Source organism: Odontesthes bonariensis, chromosome 6, assembly GCF_027942865.1.
Source record: "Odontesthes bonariensis isolate fOdoBon6 chromosome 6, fOdoBon6.hap1, whole genome shotgun sequence".
Taxonomy (NCBI): domain Eukaryota; kingdom Metazoa; phylum Chordata; class Actinopteri; order Atheriniformes; family Atherinopsidae; genus Odontesthes; species Odontesthes bonariensis.
Window position 1 is genome coordinate 13,340,785 of NC_134511.1, and position 9,874 is coordinate 13,350,658.

A 9,874-nucleotide genomic window follows, 5' to 3' on the forward strand; every position below is an offset into this window, starting at 1 on the left:
CATCCTGACTTATAAATATTGAAATATGATACATGTGCTGTTGGTCATTGTCTGCGAACAGCTCTGTAAGTGGTTGCACTTGGATGGCCTGACTGTGGCAAGTTCAGCCCCTTTTGGGAAAAAAAAAAAAACTTGGGAGTAAACATTAGGATGTAGACAACCATCCACTGTCCTGTCTGCATGCAAACTTTAAGGCACTGTGTCTGCTGATACTGCTGATTTGGTTGATGCAGAGCATGTTGGCACATTTCAATAACACATTCCTCCTCTTATAATTTCAACCCCCCCCCAAAAAAAAAATATTGATCTAACAATTCAATTATTTCTGCTTCTTATTCACACAATGAAATTAGGGAAATCGTTTTTGATTGTTTGATGATATGCTTATTTGTTGCGGATATGCACAATAAGATGAAAACATCAAGAAACAGGACAATATTAATTTCCCTCCAGAGACTTTCGACTTCGACAGTACAATTGCAGGAAACTAGTTCGACACACAGGAAATATTTTTGTTTACAGGAAAATCAAAGCGTTTGGTTGCACGCTGACTTTCATTGGCAGTAAACTCCGGTGAAAAGGAGTTAACTGCCATTTTTAACAATTAGGATGTTGAGCAACTATAGAAAACAATACACCGAAAAGGATACCTCCCAACATGCTGTCAGTACAGAAGACAATACAGGTGGGGCACCGCAGGTTCCCCCCCGTCCTTTAGTGTCCTCATGACAAGGTTGAGTTAGCTTTTGTAATTAGAAGCTTGTTTGTCCAAACTTTACAACTTTAGTTTGAGTTTATCACAACTGCTTTCACACATGAACTCAATAGAGAAGTCATTATGTTCTTTAAGCTTATTTACTATGAATGGAAACCAGAAAAATACAACAAAAAAGTGCAGTTTATAACATCAGCAGTCAAACTGAAGCTCTATCTGGGGCTTGATGTTTTCTGCTTTTGTGTGTGCTTCAACGGGACCGTTGGAGCCGGAATCAAAGAGGTAAATGTGTAACACTGCCTTTAAAGGTTACATCCAAAGTCCTTCTCATTGATATGTTATTTGTTGGAGTTTGCATGTTCTTCTTGTGCCTGTGTTAGTTTACTTCTGTTGCTGGCTGATTGAGGTTTAAACTGTTACTAGCTGTGAATGTCAGCCCTGTGATGGACATGGTCGTACCTCGCCTCATATCCAATGTAAATAAGCTGAGATAGGCTCCAGCTTCCCATTACCCTCCTCAGCATAAAGCAGATATAGCCAATGGGTGGATGTTAAAAAGCATATATCATAAACGTTTACAGGTTCAACATTTTCAGAAATTCTAGAAAAGGGTTATACAATTTAATTCATCCTCCATCTAAAATGCTCATTTTTTTTCTTCTCATAGGTCCAGTCTGCTGTGGTTAGTCAGCTGCCTATTCAAAGTTTGGGGTAGGCATTGAAGTCTTCATGTGAATGGTGACAATTTCCTCAGATTTCCTATCAAAACAGAAGTCAGCGAGTCCAGTTTGCTCTTATTGATCAGCTCCTGATCACGCTGGACTGATCATGCCCCGCCTACTGTTCGGCATAAACTCAATCGATGTATACGCCTCAGGGATGCGCCGTGCCCATTTAAATTGTTTTCCAGAAAATGAAAAACAAATTTACTTCATTTTTGTCATGCCTTTGCCAGATACTGATGTACCAGTGATATATAGTGCAAGACAGATCATAGACAAACAAATAAACAAGAAAAGTGATGTTATGGGGACTCAAGCATATGTGTTTCGGGGTGATGTCGTTAAGTGAAAGAGGAAATGTCTGGGCTCCAAACCAGATGTTTTAGGTTCAGGGGCAGGGTTTTAATGACAGAAAAACCTCATTTGTTGCAGACTTTTTAAATGTCCAAAAAGCTATAAAACACATAGAAGAAATGTGAAAAGTATCATTTGACCTTTATAGGTTTTAAAAAAGTTGAAGTTGTTCATCATGATGCGACGATGGTTATATCCTCAAACAACTAGTTTTGTGCAAGTAACTGTTTAAAGAATGATATTAAAACTTCATCAGTTAAGGAGTTGAACCCTGATAATGTCTGAGTGCTAATAGATCCACATATATTTGAGGCCGTTGCTAGTGTTCGTTAGCTTTGCTTGAAAGAATAAATGTGTTGTTTTTACAAATCGAGAACATGACATGACAGCTTTTTATCATCACTTCCTGCTAAATAACTGTCTACTTTGTGACTTTGTGTTTTCTGTAAACTAGCTTTACAAAACCAGCATAGTACACTTTGCACAGTTGCAAATAAATGAGTGAAGAAAATCATAGGCTGGCTTTGTCACACTATGCGTAATGCACAATGCATACATTGTTGCACAAGTTTTCTCTGAGGCCTGGGGTCAGCAGGGGTAAAAGCAGGGTCAAAGCAAGAACATTTTAATCGGGACAAACTGTTGCGTTGGTGTTTTCAAAATATGTTGATTAGATCAACAAGATTATTTTTCTGCCTTTGTAATGCAGTGTAAGAGCGGAGCCTCCTGGAATTCTTAAATTAACGTTTTGTTACTCTGGAGGAGGGGGGGCAATGAGTTGCTGTCTCCACTTACAAAACACATTAGCTGAATGGTGGGAAACAAGCCACACCTAAGCAGACAAAGGAATGCGACGGTCAGTCCATCATTTAACTCCTGCTGTAGTAAATAACCTAGAAAGTCGTGCCATGAGAACACGTATACAACAGATTCATTGAAATAGACACTCCCATATTGTTTTGGGTGCAATAAGTCGTATTTAAATTACTCTGGAACATTGATGGAAACACACTTACACCAAGTTACAAGTAAATCTTCTATTAACAAAGTCTTTTCTATGTGAATCTATGGCAAGAAATTTTTTATAAAAAACATCAAAAGTAAAAGTACAGCATCCGCAGAGAAAGGCATGTCCCTAACCTTTGTTATTAAGTTAAACAGTTATGTGAATGATGGATACTAAGCTTTTTGAGTGTACAGTACTGATCTGAAAGGTGAAACCTGGTAAAGTGGGAGTAAAAGTTGCATATTTCTCAGTACCTTACAGTAAATGTAAATGTATTTTATTTATACAGCCCTTTACAAACAATCATTACGGTGTACCAAAGTGCTTTACAGCAGGTAATAGATAAAGAGAAGAATAAGTAAAAACAAATAAAAACAATAAAAGAACAGTGAAACCAATAAAATATAACAAAATCAAATAAGATAAAAGTGCCATCATACTACTGGGGATTAAAAGCAATCCTAAAGAAGTAGGTTTTTAGCCTAGATTTGAAGAGGCCCAGGTCAGAAATAAGACGCAGCTCGACGGGGAGCTTATTCCAGAGTCTGGGGGCAGCGACGGAAAAGGCTCGGTCACCCCAGTGTTTGTATTTTGACCTGGGCACTTCCAGCAAAAATTGATTTGTTGACCTCAGAGCTCTACCAGGATTGCGGACTGTTAAAAGCTCAGATAAATATGATGGGGCGAGGCCGTTAAGAGCTTTAAAAACAAATATTAAAAGTTTAAGATCAATTCTATGAAGGACAGAAAGCCAATGGAGGGCGTTAAGAACAGGAGTGATGTGCACACGTCTGTTAGTCTGTTAGTTACAGTACTTTCCAGAAAAGTGTATGTCTCTTATCTCATGTTACCTAACATTATTTGTGTCTTCAAGTTTTGGTCACTGTGAACGGATTAACCCAGAAATAAATTTACTGTCATGTCCTCTCCCCTTCGCGTTGAATAGCTCAGTTTGTGTTAATCACCTCCAGTGAAAAGGTCTGCCACTCCTCACTCGTCTCCACACCCACAACTATGCCTGTATATCAGACTCTGGCCTTACAAAGACTGTCTCTGCCTCACAAGTTCTGTGACTTAATGTTTGGTACCAGGCTCCACCGTGGTGCAGCCCCATGGGATGGAGGATGAAGCTTACCGTGTCAGGCATACTTACAGAAAGAGTTAATGTTGTTTCTGCTGTGTAGGTTTAAGAAGGGAGCTGTAGATAAGGAGTAAGGGAAATGGTATGGGATTGGTGGAGGCAGTGTTTGGTTTTCACATTTCTTTATCTTACAGAACGGAGATTGTTGCTGTCATGTAGAATTACGGCTCCTCCCAAATTTCCTATCCAGAGGAAATGTTTAAGAAGGAAGACTTTGCTTGTTTACCACACACTTTTTAGATTGTATGGTGCAAACTCTGGGTTAAAGAAAGGTTTCAAGTTTAAAGTATATAATTTTAAACTGATACAGATTGTGCTGTTGAATGTTAAAGTTTAAGAGTTTTAGTTTTTAGTTTAACAATTACCCATTCGTTGTCACTGGATAATACTTTTTGATCAAAAATTATCTCAGCTTTTTAAACATTTTAAATCATATCTCTAGATGTGAACTAGCTAGCTGTTTATTTTTCAGTCCCAGTCTACCCTCCATCTGCTGTAAGGAAAGTAAAATGTGACTATATGCAACATGAGAAAAGACTTTCCTTTCAATCAGTTTCCAAGGTCAAGGTCGAACTTGCTTAAATGTGTTCATATTAGCACATTACACCAAAACAATGTATATGTTCCAGTGACAAAGAATGTAATCCTTGGGGGGGGGGGGGGAGGGGGGAGTCTTTTTAAAAATCCATGAGATGTTTGCCTGAACACTTAAAGGCGGGGTAGGGGATCTTTTTCTGGAACATTTTTTTACATATTGCTTGAAATACTCTTCACACCCCCATTGCAACCAATTAATTAAAAGTTTTGACATTAATATGAAAAGTTTTAGTGGCCTCTAGAATGTACAATCTAGGAAAAACAGTATCCAATCATTGTGAACGGACCGTTAACAATGATTGGATTCTGATGCCGTCTATCAAACTGCAATCTGCTCCTCCCTCCCCCTCCTTCCCCCTGTGCGCGTACCCTGCTCCGTGAACGAATTACGCGTCCAGAAGCTTGGCAGGAAGCTAAACTAGTGCCAGCTTGGATAGCACCTAGCATTATTAAACGTATAGTTAGCATAAACTAAATACTAAATACTAAATACGGCAACGATCGATGCTTGCTGTCAGAACAGCGCTCGTACACCTTCGTGCTCGTGCGCGTTCATGTACTCTAGAGGCGTGCCTTCGGGGGGAAAGTGAAGAAAAGGGTTGGGACTTTTTACCTGTGTATTTTCAAAATGCAGCTTCGCTGGAGTCAAAATCCAGGATCTCCTACCCTACCTTAAACCATAAATCATCATTTTTGACTTTCCCAGCAGAGTGACTCAGTGGATTTCCAGTATACATGCACAGGAATGAATTTGAGTTATTAACAAAGTAGAAGTTGATTTAATCATAATGATGCATAATCCGCTGATGAGCAACTTTTTGGGCAATTCAGCTGTATTAATACACACTAAAGCGTCACTGCTTCTACAAAAAGATGATACTTTGGAGCATGTGCAGAGCGCCTAGGCTCATTTGAGTCTAGTTGAGAGCAAACATGCAGAATTTGAAATCCCAACTGCATTATCTGGGTGTGTTAGTCCAACTTTCAGAGCTTCAGTTACAAACTATTTCAAAAGTCCAGCTTTCTTTAAACTAACGCAATGTTAGAGTGCATGTAGATTGCACTGAAACCCTATTGGATGGGTTGTTGTGAAATTTTAAACAATATACAACATGCAAGCCTGGTGACATCTGTGATCCCCTGATCATTCCTCAAGCATCATGAGGAATGATGCTTGAGGAATTTGTGATTTTGAGCACTGTATCTTAAAGTGTTAGTTCGCCATTTTGCACATTAAGCCCTGTTTTTAGGTAGTCTGGGGTGAATTATAGATGTTCTGATCACAATTTGGACATTTGGTGCTGAACGGAGCATTTAGGTATCCACTGCTGCAGCCCCCCCACCTTTGCATTGAGTCAATGACCACTCAAGCAAACAATCATAAAACGGCATTAAACTTTCGTTTGAAAAGACATGGAACTCACCGTGTGGTCAGTGGTGGACAGCGATAAATTGACCCGAAAATCGCAGCGAAATGTGCCTTCTAACAGTTGTTTTAGCATTTGGTGGACCTATTTTTCCGGACACCGTTGAATAGCAGCAGCAAGACATCCAGCGACATACAGCGCGCGGAGTAATACTAGTCAAACCAATACAAATCAATGAAGACGAACAATAATGGTAATATAACTTCTCTGGAAGCGTATTTCGCGGTGATTTTCGAGCCAACGTATCGCTGTCCACCACTGACCACACGGTGAGTTTCATGTCTCTGCAAACGAAAGTTTAATGCCGTTTTATGATTGTTTGCTTGAGTGGTCATTGACTCAATGCAAAGGTGGGGGGGCTGCAGCAGTGGATACCTAAATGCTCCGTTCAGCACCAAATGTCCAAATTGTGATCAGAACATCTCTAACTCATCCCAGAATACCCCCAAACAGGGCTTAATGTGCAAAATGGCGAACTAACACTTTAAAAAGTATTTAACAATGTAACGGCCTCGCCCCATCATTTTTATCTGAGCTTTTAACAGTCCGCAATCCTGGTAGAGCTCTGAGGTCAACAAATCAAATACAGGTCAAAATACAAACACTGGGGTGACCGAGCCTTTTCCGTCGCTGCCCCCAGGCTCTGGAATAAGCTCCCCGTCGAGCTGCGTCTTATTTCTGACCTGGGCCTCTTCAAATCTAGGCTAAAAACCTACTTATTTAGGATTGCTTTTAGCACCCAGTAGTATGATGGCACTTTTATCTTATTTTACCTTAATTGATTTTGCTATATTTTATTGCTTTCACTGTTCTTTTATAGTTTTTATTTGTTTTTACTTCTTCTCTTTATCTATTACCTGCTGTAAAGCACTTTGGTACACCGTAAGGATTTACATTTACATTTACATTTAACAAACTCAAATGGAATTTGTGTACACCTCAAGATGAGCTATAATAAATGCAATCTTCTAAGCAAAAAGTTTCAATTTTACATTTCTTAAAAACCGGAGATATGTTCAAATCGCACCATTTATGAACCTCCATGATATGCACCGGGAGGACAGATGTTGGGGTATAAGTTGTGTGAATTTTGTCCTGAACATCTGTTTTTGAGTAGTGTGGGGCCATTGGTTTTTATTTGTTTTTTAATCTAGTTTTGCTCGAGGTGATGTGCTTTGACTATCTTATGAGTCTGATTTTGTTTTATATTCTTGTTTCGTTCTTGTATGCTGTTTGGTTTGGGAACAGATGCTATATCTGGTCCGGGTCAAGGAAAAAAAAAACAGGAGTATGTCAGGATTTTGATGTTTGATGTGGTTGTTTTGTCCATCAACATTTAGGTTATATCTACCCATAGTTTGTAGGAATGTAGGTTGTCAACATTTTTCTCTGGCAACTGGGATGTTGTAATAAACTAATTGATCATCTAACATGTGTATAAAACAAAAGATTGATCACTTTCCCATCAGTCCCTACTTAGGCCTGATTAGTGCTAATGAGCAAACGAACCTGGAGAATTACCAAAATGGAGAGCTTGTTAGCATTGTAGCAATGTGGGAACCAGTTGGCTTTAGTGTAATGGCCCGAAAGTGTAATAAACCCTGTTGCCTATCGGGGCAGCAACCCATATAATTTGCTTTCCAGTGTAGCTGCAAGGCCAGCATACCCAGATAAGATACTGGATATCCATGTTTATGTTTGTGTGCTGGTCATGGGTTGAGTGCAGATAAGTTTTTACATGCTAGTGGCAAGCCCAACAGCTGTTAGTTTACGCACATAAAGTCAAAACCACTCAAACTTGGAAAAAAAAAAACAGTGTTTGCATACCATGTGCAAAATTGGATATCTTATTCATCAGGTAAAAGATGTTTACATTTAACCGTTAAAAAGTTCACAGTGAAACCACCCATCAAATTTCAAGCGGGATGTACTGTTCAGCAGCTCATTGCAGCACGTGAGTTGAATTTATTATGATGACTGTGAGGTTGGTGACCTTAAATTGCTCCTAAATGCCGTAAAGCACAGATGACTCAGAAAAGTTTATGGTGCAGAATGTATGAAACATTAATTCGCTTTCTTTTCCAATCGCATGAATAGGAATTTTTGTCCAGACAAAATTTGCTTGCTGATGAGCCTTATCTTCGAATGAAAGAACCCAAATTCTGATTGGTGCAATTCTTTTTGGTGTTGCTGTTGGGGGACAAAATCGGCCACAACACAGTAAATGTACTGTGTTGGTAACAGACAGTAGTTTTAAGAGCTTTTACACAATCCTGTACCCTTTAGATAGATGTTGTTGTTTGTATCTGTGCCTGCTTTATTCTCACCACAAACACCCCTGTGTGAACGCACACATAAAGATATTTTCAAATGGAAAAAACATGTCGATCTCCAGTTGTCAAGCAGCTTGCTGTGGGCCTTGAAAGTTTGCTGGCTTCAGCAGCAAAAAAAGAGAACGACATCAGTGTCGCTCTGCTGACCAAACATAAAAAGAGACCATTACAAAGGTTGAACTGTTTTACCTCTCTTCACCCTCCCACCCTCCTTTCTTTTGGCAGGAACAATGTTGCTGCATTACTTGACTGTTATCCTTCCCCCCTGATGATTTTCTTTTGCATTTTTTTACCCGTCTTGTTTGAACAGATGCTGCCCCCTCCTGAAGCCCCCATCCTCTGGGACTGCCATACAGCCTAGCACAATGAGGTAACACTCAATTGCATTAATGGTGAGAGTCCAGCCCAGTCAGTTCCTTCCAGTTAGTAACATCAAATGATATGATGTATATCACTTCCTGAGGTAAACTTGTAGTCTTTTGTCCAACTTTATCTATGAATGGATCATGTAAGACTGTGCATGGCCGTGTTCACCTTTCAGTTCTTCTATTTTTACTCATACAGCTTTTATAGCAGGATGGACACCAATTAAACCTCAATGAAGTCTAGTCAATGAGAAACAGATCGCTCGTGAGATAGGGCAGCTCTCACGAGGATGATTCAGGTTCATTGCAGAGAAGAGCTGCAGCCAAAGTGGTGAATATGTGAATGACCGTTTGAGCTTTGGACCAGAGTCCGATTTAGCCAGCCTTTTTGTCTCATTAGGTATCTGCACTGGCATCTAGTTTATGAGAATTCTAGGTAAAAGTCTGCTCTTGAGATAAGCAGCTGGTGTTGCCTGTAAACAACTACGGTGGTAGCTCATTGCTCCCGGTGTCTTGTTTCAGCCTTACATCAGTTGAATGCTTTTTAGTGCCTCTGTATCCCAGAGAAATGTCCCCTTTAACCTTTTCTAACTTTAAAAGGTTAGCACATCCTTACTAAATTTCACCAGAGCTTTCATGAGAAGCATATTGCAAAGAAGTGATGGCATTTACCAAGTAACAAACAGCTTTAACTTCAGCAGGTATTAAACTGCACCCGTTGGAGGTCAAGTTAATATTTCAAAGGGGCTTCCAGCAGCAACTACTCGAGTGGTGCAGCCCCAAATTTTCAAGCTGCCACATATAAATGTTCTTTCTTTCTTTCACAACCATAACACCTTTGTCTTTATAATGGTGAGAAAAAAATATCACCGATTAGAGTTCCTCCAGAACAATATGCTTTAGAGCAAAATCAATAATCACTGAACCAGCAGCCAAGTGCTGCATAGCACCATGTACTGTACTGAAATAAATATATTTTCTTTTTAGTGTAGCAGCAAAATGACTGCCTGTGCTGTATTTCGTTCTCTGTGTCACATTGAGAATGGACACATCTGTCTCTCCACTGAAAACTGACAGATTGTGACATATGTTTACCTGTGAGGAATCATGTAAAAGCTTTATTATTAATTCAAAAGTTTTCATGACCGCTGCACAGAGAGGAATAATGAGAGGAGCAGGCATGTGGAACAGTTCCTGTATGCCTGTGTTTTCAT